Genomic DNA, 13,780 nt, shown 5'->3' on the forward strand with positions numbered 1-13,780 from the left:
AGCAATCCCACAACTCAATATTTACCCAAGTGAAAGGAAACTTATATTCACACAAAAACCCTTTCATGAATGTTTACAGAGGCTTTATCTGCCATCCCCTAAAACTGGAAATAACTCAGATAACTCTCAACTAGGGAATATATAAACAAGCTCTGTTACATTCACACAATAGAATAATACTGAACAACTTACAAAAAGAACATTTTACTGATGTGCTCAACATCACGAGTGAATCTTAAATATATATTTCTAAGTGAAAAAAGCCAGACTCAAAAGACTTTACATGTACAATTTCATTTTTATGACATTCTGGAAAAGGCAAAACTATAGGGACTAAAAACAGACAAGTAGTGGCCAGAAGCCGGGGGTGAAGCACAGGGAATTCACTAGGGTAGAGGCACTTTCGCACACCCTGATTGAATGGTTGTATGATTGTATGCATTTGTTAAAACTCAGTGGACAGGACGCTAAAAAGTGTGAAATTGTGCTTTACTTTTAAAAAAGAAGGGGGCCGGCTCCGTGGCTGAGTGGTTAAGTTCGCGCACTCCGCTGTGGCGGCCCAGGGTTCGGATCCTGGGCGTGGACATGGCACCGCTTGTCAGGCCACGTTGAGGCGGTGTCCCATGTGCCACAACTAGAAGGACCTGCAACTAAGATATACAACTATGTACGGGGGTGGGGGTGGGGGTGGGGGTGGGGGGGTTGGGAAATAAAGCAGAAAAGAGAAAAAAGGAAAAAAATTTGACAACTGTCTATAGAGGGAGGGTGGGAAATAGAGTAGAATAAGCAAAAATAGGAGCTAAACTTCCCTGAATACACCCTTTTTGGTATACTTATTTTGAGACCATGTAAATTTTTACGTACGTATAAAACAAAATTTTAAAAAGCAATATCTAAAACCTGTCAAGAGAAATTACGTTAAAGCACAGTAATTTAACTGTATGCATTTAGTGAGATATTCTCCAAAAGCAAAAAGAAATCATATTGTTGGTAGCAATGTCGGTATTTTTATTCTGAGACTATATATAACATTAGTGAGGTTAAGTTAAAACCCTACGGTCATGAATTGAATTGGGGGTCACGTTTTAACTTGGAGGTTCTTTGCTTCCATGAGGCTTGAGAGACATGTATTGTAAAAGCTGTCTTTCTGGGCTGCATATGTAAGACTATGTCCTTAGAGATGAACTGGGTCTTTGACTATAAAAGAGCTTTTAAAATTCTAATTCCTGGAAAGTTTATTAATAACTTCTGTTTGAGCATTCCATATCCAAGGGAGTTTCAGTGTTAGTTTATGTTTCTTCATTTGATCCTAGCCGTATTTAAGTAATCCTTTAGGGAGCTTCACAACAGTCCTATAATGCAGGTGCTTATTATTATCCTTATTTGTAGATGAGGAAATTGAGGCACAGAGCTCTTGAAACTTGCTCAATAAATTAGAACTATCCAGTAAATTAGACAGTGAATCAGAACGATGTCAAACTTAGAAGCTAGGATTCCACATTTTTTTTTTATATAAAATCTTTTTTTTTATTAATGTTATGATAGATTACAACCTTGTGAGATTTCAGTAGTACATTTTTGTTAGTCATGTTGTGGGTACACCACTTCCCCCTCTGTGCCCTCCCCCCACCCCCCCTTTTCCCTGGTAACCACCGATCAGATCTCCTTATCAATATGCTAATTTCCACCTATGAGTGGAGTCATATACAGTTCATCTTTCTCTGACTGGCTTATTTCGCTTAACATAATACCCTCGAGGTCCATCCACGTTGTTGTGAATGGGCCAATTTTGTCTTTTTTTATGGCTGAGTAGTATTCCATTGTGTATATATACCACATCTTCTTTATCCAATCATCAGTTTCTGGGCATGTAGGCTGGTTCCACGTCTTGGCTATTGTAAATAATGCTGCGATGAACATAGGGGTGCAACGGACTCTTGAGATTTCTGATATCAGGTTCTTAGGATAGATACCCAGTAATGGGATGGCTGGGTCATACGGTATTTCTATTTTTAACTTTTTGAGAAATCTCCATACTGTTTTCCATAGTGGCTGTACCAGTTTGCATTCCCACCAACAGTGTATGAGGGTTCCTTTTTCTCCACAACCTCTCCAACATTTGTCACTCTTGGTTTTGGATGTTTTTGCCAATCTAACGGGTGTAAGGTGATATCTTAGTGTAGTTTTGATTTGCATTTCCCTGATGATTAGCGATGATGAACATCTTTTCATGTGTCTATTGGCCATATTCATATCTTCTTTTGAGAAATGTCTGTTCATGTCCTCTGCCCATTTTTTGATCGGGTTGTTTGTTTTTTTGTTAAGCAGTGTGAGTTCTTTGTATATTATGGAGATTAACCCTTTGTCAGATAAGTGGCTTGTAAATATTTTTTCCCAATTAGTGAGCTGTTTTTTTGTTTCAATCCTGTTTTCCCTTGCCTTGAAGAAGCTCTTTAGTCTGATGAAGTCCCATTTGTTTATTCTTTCTATTGTTTCCCTCAACTGAGGAGTTACAGTGTCCGAAAAGATTCTTTTGAAACTGATGTCAAAGAGTGTACTGCCTATATTCTCTTCCAAAAGACTTATTGTCTCAGGCCTAATCTTTAGGTCTTTGATCCATTTTGAGTTTATTTTGGTGTGTGGTGAAAAAGAATGGTCAATTTTCAATCTTTTGCATGTGGCTGTCCAGTTTTCCCAGCACCATTTGTTGAAGAGACTTTCTTTTCTCCATTGTAGGCCCTCTGCTCCTTTGTCGAAGATTAGCTGTCCATAGATGTGTGGTTTTATCTCTGGGCTTTCAATTCTGTTCCATTGATCTGTGGACCTGTTTTTGTACCAGTACCATGCTGTTTTGATCACTGTAGCTTTGTAGTATGTTTTGAAATCGGGGATTGTGATTCCGCCGGCTTTGTTTTTCTTGCTCAGGATTGCTTTAGCAATTTGCGGTCTTTTGTTGCCCCATATGAATTTTAGGATTGTTTGTTCAATTTCTGTGAAGAATGTTCTTGGGATTCTGATTGGGATAGCATTGAATCTGTATATTGCTTTAGGTAGTATGGACATTTTAACTATGTTTATTCTTCCAATCCATGTGCAAGGAATGTCTTTCCATCTCTTTATGTCATCGTCAATTTCTTTCAAGAAAGTCTTGTAGTTTTCATTGTATAGATCCTTCACTTCCTTGGTTAAGTTTATCCCAAGGTATTTTATTCTTTTCGTTGTGATTGTGAATGGGATTGAGTTCTTGAGTTCTTTTTCTGTTAGTTCATTGTTAGTGTATAGACATGCTACTGATTTATGCACGTTAATTTTATACCCTGCTACTTTGCTGTAGTTGTTGATTATTTCTAACAGTTTTTCTGTGGATTCTTTGGGGTTTTCTATATATAAGATCATGTCGTCTGCAAACAACGAGAGTTTTACTTCTTCGTTACCTATTTAGATTCCTTTTATTTCTTTTTCCTGCCGAATTGCTCTGGCCAGCACCTCCAGTACTATGTTGAATAGGAGTGGTGAAAGTGGGCACCCTTGTCTTGTTCCTGTCCTCAGAGGGATGGCTTTCAGTTTTTGTCCATTGAGTATGATGTTGGCTGTGGGTCTATCATATATGGCCTTTATTATGTTGAGGTACTTTCCTTCTATACCCATTTTACTGAGGGTTTTTGTCATAAATGGGTGTTGGATCTTGTCGAATGCTTTCTCTGCATCTATTGAGATGTTCATGTGGTTTTTGTTTTTCATTTTGTTGATGTAGTGTATCACGTTGATTGACTTGCGGATGTTGAACCATCCCTGTCCCTGGTATAAATCCCACTTGATCATGGTGTATAATCTTTTTGATGTATTGCTGTATTCGGTTTGCCAAAATTTTGTTGAGGATTTTTGCATCTATGTTCATCAGTGATATCGGCCTGTAGTTCTCCTTCTTTGTGTTGTCCTTGTCAGGTTTGGGGATCAGAGTGATGTTGGCTTCATAGAATGTGTTAGGGAGTTCTCCATCTTTCTCAATTTTCTGGAACAGTTTGAGGAGAATAGGTATTAAGTCTTCTTTGAATGTTTGGTAGAATTCTCCAGAGAAGCCGTCTGGTCCTGGACTCTTATTTTTGGGGAGGTTTTTGATTACCGTTTCTATTTCCTTACTTGTGATTGGCCTATTCAGATTCTCCATTTCTTCCTGATTCAGTTTGGGGAGATTGTAGGAGTCTAGGAATTTGTCCATTTCTTCCAGGTTGTTTAATTTGTTGGCATATAGTTTTTCATAGTATTCTCTTATGATCTCTTGTATTTCATTGGTATCTGTTGTGATTTCTCCTCTGTCATTCCTAATTTTATTAATTTGCGATTTCTCTCTTCTTTTCTTCGTGAGTCTGGCTAGGGGTTTGTCAATTTTGTGAATTCTTTCGAAGAACCAACTCTTTGTTTCATTGATCCTTTCTATTGTCTTTTTTGTTTCAATATCGTTTATTTCTGCTCTTATTTTTATTATTTCCCTCCTTCTACTGACTCTGGGCTTTGTTTGTTCTTCTTTTTCTAGTTCTGTTAGGTGTCGTTTGAGGTTGCTTATGTGAGCTTTTTCTTGTTTAGTGAGGTGAGCCTGTATTGCGATGAATTTCCCTCTTAGGACTGCTTTTGCTGCATCCCAAATGGTTTGGTATGTCGTGTTCTCATTTTCATTAGTCTCCAGATAAAATTTGATTTCTTCTTTAATTTCTTCAATGATCCATTGTTTGTTGAGAAGCGTGTTGTTTAGTCTCCACATTTTTGCACCTTTCTCTGCTTTTTTCTTGTAGTTGATTTCTAGTTTAATAGCATTGTGATCAGAAAAGATGCTTGATATTATTTCAACTCTCTTGTATTTATTGATGTTTGCTTTGGTTCCCAAAATATGGTCAATCCCTGAGAATGTTCCATGTGCACTTGAGAAGAATGTGTAACCTGCTGTTTTTGGATGAAGTGTTCTATATATATCTATTAAGTCCATCTGGTCTAATTTTTCATTTAATTCTATTATTTCCTTGTTGATTTTCTGTCTGGATGTTCTGTCCATTGGTGTTAATGGTGTGTTGAGGTCCCCTACTATTATTGTATTGTTGTTGATGTCTTCTTTTAGTTCTATTAAGAGTTGCTTTACAAATTTTGGTGCTCCTGTGTTGGGTGCGTATATATTTATAAGTGTTATGTCTTCTTGGTGGAGAGTCCCTTTTATCATTATATACTGTCCCTCTTTATCTTTCTTTACCTGTTTTGCTTTGAAATCTACCTTGTCTGATATTAGTATAGCGACACCTGCTTTCTTTTGTTCATTATTAGCTTGGAGTATTGTTCTCCATCCCTTCACTCTGAGTCTGTGTTTGTCTTTGGGGCTGAGGTGTGTTTCCTGGAGGCAGCATATTGTTGGATCTTGTTCTTTGATCCATCCTGCCACTCTGTGTCTTTTGATTGGGGAGTTCAATCCATTTACATTTAGAGTGATTATTGAGATGTGGGGGCCTACCACTACCATTTTATGTCTTGTTTTCCGGTTTTCTTCAGTTTCCTTTGTTTCTCGTCCCATGGTTTAATCTGTTCTGATGTAGAGCTGCTACTCTCTGTTGTTGTCCTTCTACTTATCTCCTCTGCTCTTGGTTTTGTAGCCACTTTCCTTTTTTGGATTTTTCAGGAATGAGGGTTTTCCTGAGGATTTCCTGAAGAGGAGGTTTTGTGGCAATGAACTCCCTTAATTTTTGTTTATCTGGGAAAGTTTTTATTTCTCCATCGTATTTGAAGGATATTTTCGCTGGGTAGAGAATTCTCGGCTGTAGATTTTTGTCCTTCAGATTTTTGAATATATCATTCCACTCTCTTCTAGCCTGTAAAGTTTCTGCTGAGAAATCTGCTGATAGCCTGATGGGGGTTCCTTTGTAGGTTAGTTTCTTTTGCCTGGCTGTCCTTAGTATTTTCTCCTTGTCGTTGACTTTTGCTAGCTTCACTACTATATGCCGTGGAGTTGGTCTTCTTGCATTGATAAAGTTTGGAGATCTATTGGCTTCTGTCACCTGAAGATCCATCTCTCTCACCAGATTTGGGAAGTTCTCAGCCATTATTTCTTTGAATAGGCTTTCTGCCCCTTTCTCCTTCTCTTCTCCCTCTGGTATACCTATAATCCTTACGTTGCATCTCCTAATTGTGTCTGATAATTCTCGGAGAGTTTCTTCATTTCTTTTTAGTCTTGCTTCTCTCTCCTCCTCTGCCTGCAGCAATTCTATATTGCCATCTTCCAAATTGCTAATTCTTTCCTCCATATTATCGGCCCTACTGTTCAGAGCATCTAGATTTTTCTTAATCTCCTCTATTGTGTTCTTCATTTCCAATATTTCTGTTTGGTTCTTCTTTATCGTATCAAACTCTTTTGTGACATAGCTCCTGAACTCGTTGAGTTGTCGGTCAGAATTCTCTCTTAACTCATTGAGAATTTTAATGATGGCTGTTTTGAAGTCATCATCATTTAGGTTATATATCTCATTTTCTTTGGGATTGTTTTCTGTGTATTTGTTACTTTCTTTCTGTTCTGGAGATTTAATGTATTTTTTCATATTGCTTGATGTTGTTGATTTGTGCCTCCGCATGGAGATAGAGTTTAGTTGCTCCTTTCACTTGTTTCAGCTGCTGCGGTGGGGGAGCAGCTGTTTATACTGCACCAACCAGGAACCCTGTCTGCAGTTGCTAACTGGGCCTGGGCCCCTCCTCGTAGCCACAGTGGCCCTTTGGATTCCCTCCTCTGCCGTGGGGGCCGTCACAGGGGGGCTTCAGGCTGCTGGTGCCTACTGTTGCAGCCCACCTAGATGTGCTCTCTCCTTAGGGTCTGCAACGGTGTTATGGGCTTTTCCAGCGGCCAGGGGTGGGATCACTTATATTTGTCACTCCGTTGCTGTCGGCACCCACAAAATCTCACTTGTCCTCTATGGGTCACAGGAGAGCTATTGGCATCTTCTACAGTCTGTGGTTAGTTCACCTAGCTATGCTGCTTTTGCCCTGGGGTCTTCCAGCCTTGTGGCTGGCGGCTGGGTGCCTTCTACTGGTGCTGTGCAGAGGCTTTCCCTAAGGCTGCTGTGAGCCTGTAGGGTTTCCCCCTAGGCTACGAAGCTGGGACTTTGGAACTCACCCCAGCCCCAGTCCTCTCCGAGATCTCCGGCAATCCCTAGTCCCATGGGGTGGGCAACGGCAGCTGGGGGTCACCCCACCCTCTGGGATTCTCTCCAGGCCTCTCCCGGAGCCGTGAAAGCTGGGCGTGGCCCCTCTGCTATTGGCAGACAGAGAGTTTTGTCTGCTGTCCGGGCGGAACTCCGGCACTTCCCCTCCGGGTCGCAGAGCCGGCCTTTGAAACTTCCCCCAGCCCCGGTCCTCTCCGAGATCTCCGGCAATCCCTAGTCCCACAGGGTGGGCAACGGCAGCTGGGGGTCGCCCCGTCCTCTGGGATTCTCCCCGGGCCTCTCCCGGAGCCGTGAATGCTGGGCGTGGCCCCTCTGCTAATGGCAGACAGAGAGTTTTGTCTCCTTCCCGGGCGGAACGCCAAGGCTTCCCCTCCGGGTCGCAGAGCCAGCCTTTGAAAGTTCCCCCAGCCCCGGTCCTCTCCGAGATCTCCGGCAATCCCTACTCCCACAGGGAGGGCAACGGCAGCTGGGAGACCTCCGTACCCTCAGCGACTCTCTCTGGGACCCTCTGGGCGCCACGAACACCAGGCGGGGTCTCCCCGCCAATGGCGGGGAGAGACTCTCCCCGCGGGCTCAGGTGTGCAACTCCAAAGTTTCCCTCTGCGTTTAGGAGTAATTGCGGGGGGTTTAGGTAGGGTTCTGGTCACCTGTTTCCACCATCGCTCCTCTGTTGTGTGCTCGCTCCTGCCCTAGATGTGTGTAGATCCTCTGGGGGCGTCCGTTGGAAGAAAGCCGCTTGCGGGTACTAGGCTGCTCGGTCGGGGTCGGAGAGTTTTCACCTATTTCCACATCCTCCTGGAGGAAAGTCCGTCCGCCTTCTGATGTTTAGTCGCGTGGGTATCTCAGACGTCCTGAGATGCTGTCTGGATATCCTTTGCCAAGCGATAAGTGTCCAAATAATTGTAGACTTGAAGGGCGAGAGACAAAGAGGACTACTCACGGCGCCATCTTGGATCTTCCTCTCTAGGATTCCACATTTTTAGACAAGAATTTACTTATCCTGGGGTGTTCAATAATTTCCTATCCATACAGAAGAGGAAACAATGGAATTCCATAGGATCTTTGTTGATGCTGTTGTGTTTTGTTTAGTTTATCAACTGCAATCATATAAACATTCATGATGAGGCCTTTTAATCAGAAATTATAATTTTAGAATCAAATACAGCTAGGCATAAAAAGTAAAGAAGAAAAACTGAGATACTGTGGAGTTCAGAAACAGAACTTATCACTCTAATAAAGGGCTATAAAATAGTACATCAGCTTCAGATAGCTGGTTTCAGTGCCTTTAGTTCCCAGTAAGGACACCCTTTTGCCCACCAGATCTTTTCTAGTTCTTCCCTTAATATGTAACCTTCCTCGTGTATCAAAAGGAATATAAAGCTTAAGTTACTATGCTTAGGAAGTGCATGAAATAGTTTATGTTTTTCAAGAAAACAGAATTTATTAATAAAAGAATTCCTGATCTGAATAATGAAAAAACAGTTCAGGGTCTTGGGAGTCTCATGATAGAAATTTTCATGGCTAGATAAAAGTTTCTTTAGTTCAACCAAACACTTTATTTAAACCACGTAGCTTGCAGAAGAAAGCCCAATTATATTCATAGGGAACTCTACCTAGTTGTATTTCCACTTGACTCTAACTAAAATCACAATTAGTTCAAATACTAGCACCAGTGTATGATGATAATTCCTGGTTCTCCAAACAAAACCGTCTGCCAAGTTCTAACTGCCCAACTTCATACTCTTTCCCCGCCTCCCTCTTCCCCTGCTCCGTAGATGCATTCCTTCTTCTGCAAAAGTTATCCTGTGGCCCTTGTTTCAAGAGGCCTCAACCACACAGGCTCAACTATAGTGGCAGCCACACCTATAATGATGACATTAAACCAGCAATAAGTACGGCTTTGGTCATCCAGAATTTAATCTCAGTCTTGCGCACTCAACTTCCACTATAAAATCACTGGGAGCCACAGACACATATCCATGTGTTGTCTTGTTTTGTTTTGTTTTAGAAGGGCAAGCCAATAACCACAGCACAGCAATGCGTTTAACACTCAAACAACAGAACCTACAAGCAAACCCAGGTAAAGGGAACTAACTTGCTTGCTTACACTGTGCTAAAACAAATAGCATTTTCCTGGCTAGTTGATTCACAAAGAAAAAACATTCAAGACATGAAAGAGTTATATTGTTGCCATAAACATATTTTGATTAATACCATTGTAAAATTTTAATAGCTAACAATCAGAACGGGGATAAAAATACCCAGCTACGAAGAGCTCTGTATTATAACGAGGGCATTCTATAAAGAAAAACATTATCTGAATATGTAACTATCACTAATACACCATTTAGACTTTATTTTTCCATGTTGATGCAATCAGATGGACACATTTCTGATTGTTTTAAAAGGATCTAAATGCCTAATCCCTCCTTGCAACACTTCAGATATTAAACATTTCATAACTTCATTTAACTGACTCAGCCATTCACTGCAATCTAACTCACAGAGATGGTTATGTCTAATTTTGCTTCTTTAATAATGTAGACCAAAACTTTTAAGCACGTCCTTAGTCTTTAGGAAAGAGGTGGACTAAGGCACCCACAGGACAGAAGTTATAGAAGATGATAAGATCATTTTAATCAACCATTTTCATAACTGTCGGATATGTAAAGATACATGGGCAGTATATGAAGCATCTTTCCCTGGTGTCATTCACAAGCCACACTGACCACTAGACTGTAAGACAGAACTACGAACAAAGGAAGTCTTCAAATCCAGTTGGTAGAAGAGCAAGGCTGAGACTAGAGAAGGTGTATGAGGTACCTATGGTGGAAAATTTAAGGAGGCACTCACAGGACCCTAAGAGTGAGTGCATCCTTAAACTATGCACTCTAGGCACCTTATTTGCCTCACCCTAGTCCCTGTCCTGCACAAGAGCTCCAAGGTGATGTTGGCTGCAGGAGCCAGGAGCTCCTGATCTCCAAATTCCATAGCTGAAGCTAAGCTTCAGAACCAATCTTACTTCTGGTAGAAGGAGTTTTCCCACCTCCAGCCCAGTGCTTGGAGACTCAGCCATTTCCCTTAAGGGACCAAGACCAGCCTGGTGTGCTTCCGGATGAGGGCTAAGACTCTGCCTCCTCCCTACAAGGCCCATGTGATAAGAACCCAGCAGTCTCCCTGCATATATACACCAGCCCAAAATCTGGGGCCCTGACACCTCTGACAGAATTCCTGATGCAAATCACCTACTTAGATTACAATATTACTTCTCCCTTGATTTTACCTTCTCTTTATTTGGTCCCAGAATCCATCCCAGCTCCCACCACATGCAATTTCCAGTTCTGTCTGATTGCTAAGACCACCCTGTGACCTGCTAGTCTAGGCTTCTTAAAAGAGTCAGTCTGTCTCTTTACAATTGGCTCCCAGTTAGTCCTACCCCATCAACGTTAACAGAACCATCCAGTTATTGTGACAACCAAAAGTGCCTCCAGCCCTAGTCCTGTTGAGAAACAGTGGAAGCAGACGAGAGCTCATATCTTCAATGAGAAATGGGCCAAGCATTTCAGAGCCTGGTTCTTTCCATGCCAATGGTTCATAAACCTTGCTTGTGTCAAACTCGTCTGGGGGAGCTTCTGATGTATCTATTTAACACACACTTAAAGATAGTGCTTACTATGTGCCTGAAGCTGCTGTAACACTCTACAAATATTAACTCACTTAATCCTCATAACAACCCTTTGAGGTCTGCACATTATTACTCCCATTTTACAGATCAGTAAACTGGGGTTTGGGAGGTTAATGAGATACCCAAAATCTAATAAACGTAGAAGCCAAATTTTTTTTTGGTTACAGGGTAAATGGTAAGCACCATGTTATGCAGCAAACAATCGTATGGTATCCCCAAAGATCTGATTCAGTAAATCCGGGGAAAGGACTGAGAAATTTGTACGTACCTGAACAAGATTTTCAGGTGATTTAATATACTGAGAAGGGCACCCACCTAATAACTGATATTTGGGAATCACAGCACTATTCTACTCATTTGGGACAGACAGGAGGAAACTTACGTGGCTAGAAATAAATCTGTTTTAGAGTATACTGAAAAAGCAAGGAAAAACAGTGGTTGAGGGAACTACTCATTCAAAACCTTAAGCCAGGCTAATAATACACATCGCTTCCATAAAATGGTCAACAGTGAACTATGTATTGTTAAACAGAAAGGAATATATTAAGAATGCAGCATCAGAGGAAGAGTATAAATAGCATTAATAAACATGAAATTATCCTATTAAGTAGGCTACACAACAGCAATGGATTTAAATGAAAGAAGGAAGAACAGCCTCGTTAGTGGTTTGGGGGGCTGCAGATGGGCAGTCGTGAACCAGTTAGACAAGACAAAAGATACCAGGTAACCCTAAAGCGTGACTTCAAGCAATACAGGAATTATAGCAGCTGAAGGGGAAAATAGAAGCAATTGGATAAACATGAAAAAATAAGATAAAATGTGAAAGAAATTTGAAGACAGTTTAGCACCATGCTAATATGATTATCACCACTTTGCAATGTTATGTCATCTTGAGGGGCCCCTGTAAATACACAGAAACATCAGAACCAGGCAGAGCCATAAGCAACAACCCACTCCTGAAAGGAGGTTAACAGGTGTAGACCCATCAGCAGTGTTTCTAGCCACTCAGAATGGAAATGACCGTGAATCAAAGAGTCAATTCAAACATTAACCAGAGCTCCCACTCTGCCAGCCACTGCCATAGAAGGTGGGATACAAAGAAAACTAACATGCTGGAAGCTCAGTCTCTTCAGCTTTACAGACAAGCCTCACCTTCACCTCCAAGCACTAATTAAAGTGACATCCCCCGTGTCAGGAGACATGTAGTCCTATTCCCACCAGCTCAATTGTAGCGAACCCTAAAGGTTTTGGCGAATGGAGCCAGGAGATGGGTTACCTGAATGCCAAATTTTAGTTTTTAATTAACACAATATTTGGCAGTAAAGTTTTTAAAAAACAATTATCTTGTGAATAAGCCTTCAAAACTGAATGTACTTTGCCAAAGTCTTAACGTATTTCAGTTTCTTTTCAGGGTCACGTATTATAAATCAAGGCAAATAAAATCCACTTTCATCAAACCTTCTCCAATTTGCTATCCTTCCTCAAGTTTCCTCTTTCGCTGTGCTTTTTTATATTCTGGAACACAGTGATACTTTACTCTAGAACTCTCTTTTTCTTTGCAAAACAAGACTCGTCTCATTACCTTGCATTCTCTGTTATTCTTGCCCCTAAAATGATTTTAGCCACTCATATTAGTTGTAACTTTTAACCAATTTGATAACTTCTGTTTCACAGAAAGAACTGGAGGCAGATAATTAAGAATTGTCATATGCAAGCATTTTAGCAGATAAATAAAGCTCATAAGTACATATAACACAACTGTCTACAGCCACACACATTCCCTTTACACCTTCTGAAAGTGGCAAAAATGAACACGTCCATTAACACAACCGAAAAGAACAGCTATCCTATGGCATATAAAAACAAGAAGCAAAAGTATATAAACTTAAAATTATGCTCTCATTAATCAGTGTTTCAGGATTCAACTTTTAAAAATAAATTACCTAGTTATCTAACAATTAATCATTAATTAACTCAATTTAATATTATCTCAAAGTTTTAATTACCTAAGGATTTTGGAAATGTTTAAACTTATGTGATACAAAACATAATTACTGTTGATCTAAAAAGTTCATCTGAATAACTACTCATTTTAGTGAACGCATATTTACATTTTTCATAACCTTAAATTTTCCGGAGCAGTAATGCTAGCTTATTTAATCAGTAAACCAATATACAGAGCTCAGGAAATTCAGATTAGCTAATCTCTTCATGAGAGAACAAATCTAAATGTCATAAAAAAGTACCTGTATTTTACTTAACATTGATAAATCATAGAAAAGACATATAATTGCCTTTTCTTTCTTAAACCAAAATTATTAATCCATCCTGATTTCCCCAAAGACTCGCCTTAATTACATAAATTTGGATTCTTCAAATGTTTCTAGGACAGCAGTTTTTATAAGAAGGACTTTTTTTCTTGAAAGTCTAGCACACTTAAAGTATTAGAAATTCTGGGCTTTTTTTAAACTTGTGGATTTACACAAGTGCATATGTATGTCTACAGACCAATCAAAACAGAGAAACAGAGTTCCTTTAATTTAAGAGACATTACAATGGAATTCATCAATACCCTCCAGAAGCATGAAAACATTTTACATTCACATAGCAAGATACCAAAGCTATCCTAAACTGTAGACACACAGAGAGCTTATAGCTCCAGCTTTACCACCTCAATCCCAGGTTGAAAGTCAACACAAAAACTCACCAGCCCTTATCTCAAAAAGCTGTTCTCCTCCCCAGTGAGCACAAAATTCTTAATTAATTTGAGCTCACGAAGGACAAAGAAAAAGACTAAAAAACTGATTCATTGTCATCTCTCTTCTAACAGAGACTAGATCTCCATCATCCAACAGGTATCACCAAATCGTTAGACCATAAAACCAAATTCCCAATCATTGCTGCT

The sequence above is a fragment of the Equus asinus genome, chromosome 4 (genome assembly GCF_041296235.1).
Source record: "Equus asinus isolate D_3611 breed Donkey chromosome 4, EquAss-T2T_v2, whole genome shotgun sequence".
In the NCBI taxonomy this organism is placed as follows: Eukaryota; Metazoa; Chordata; class Mammalia; order Perissodactyla; family Equidae; genus Equus; species Equus asinus.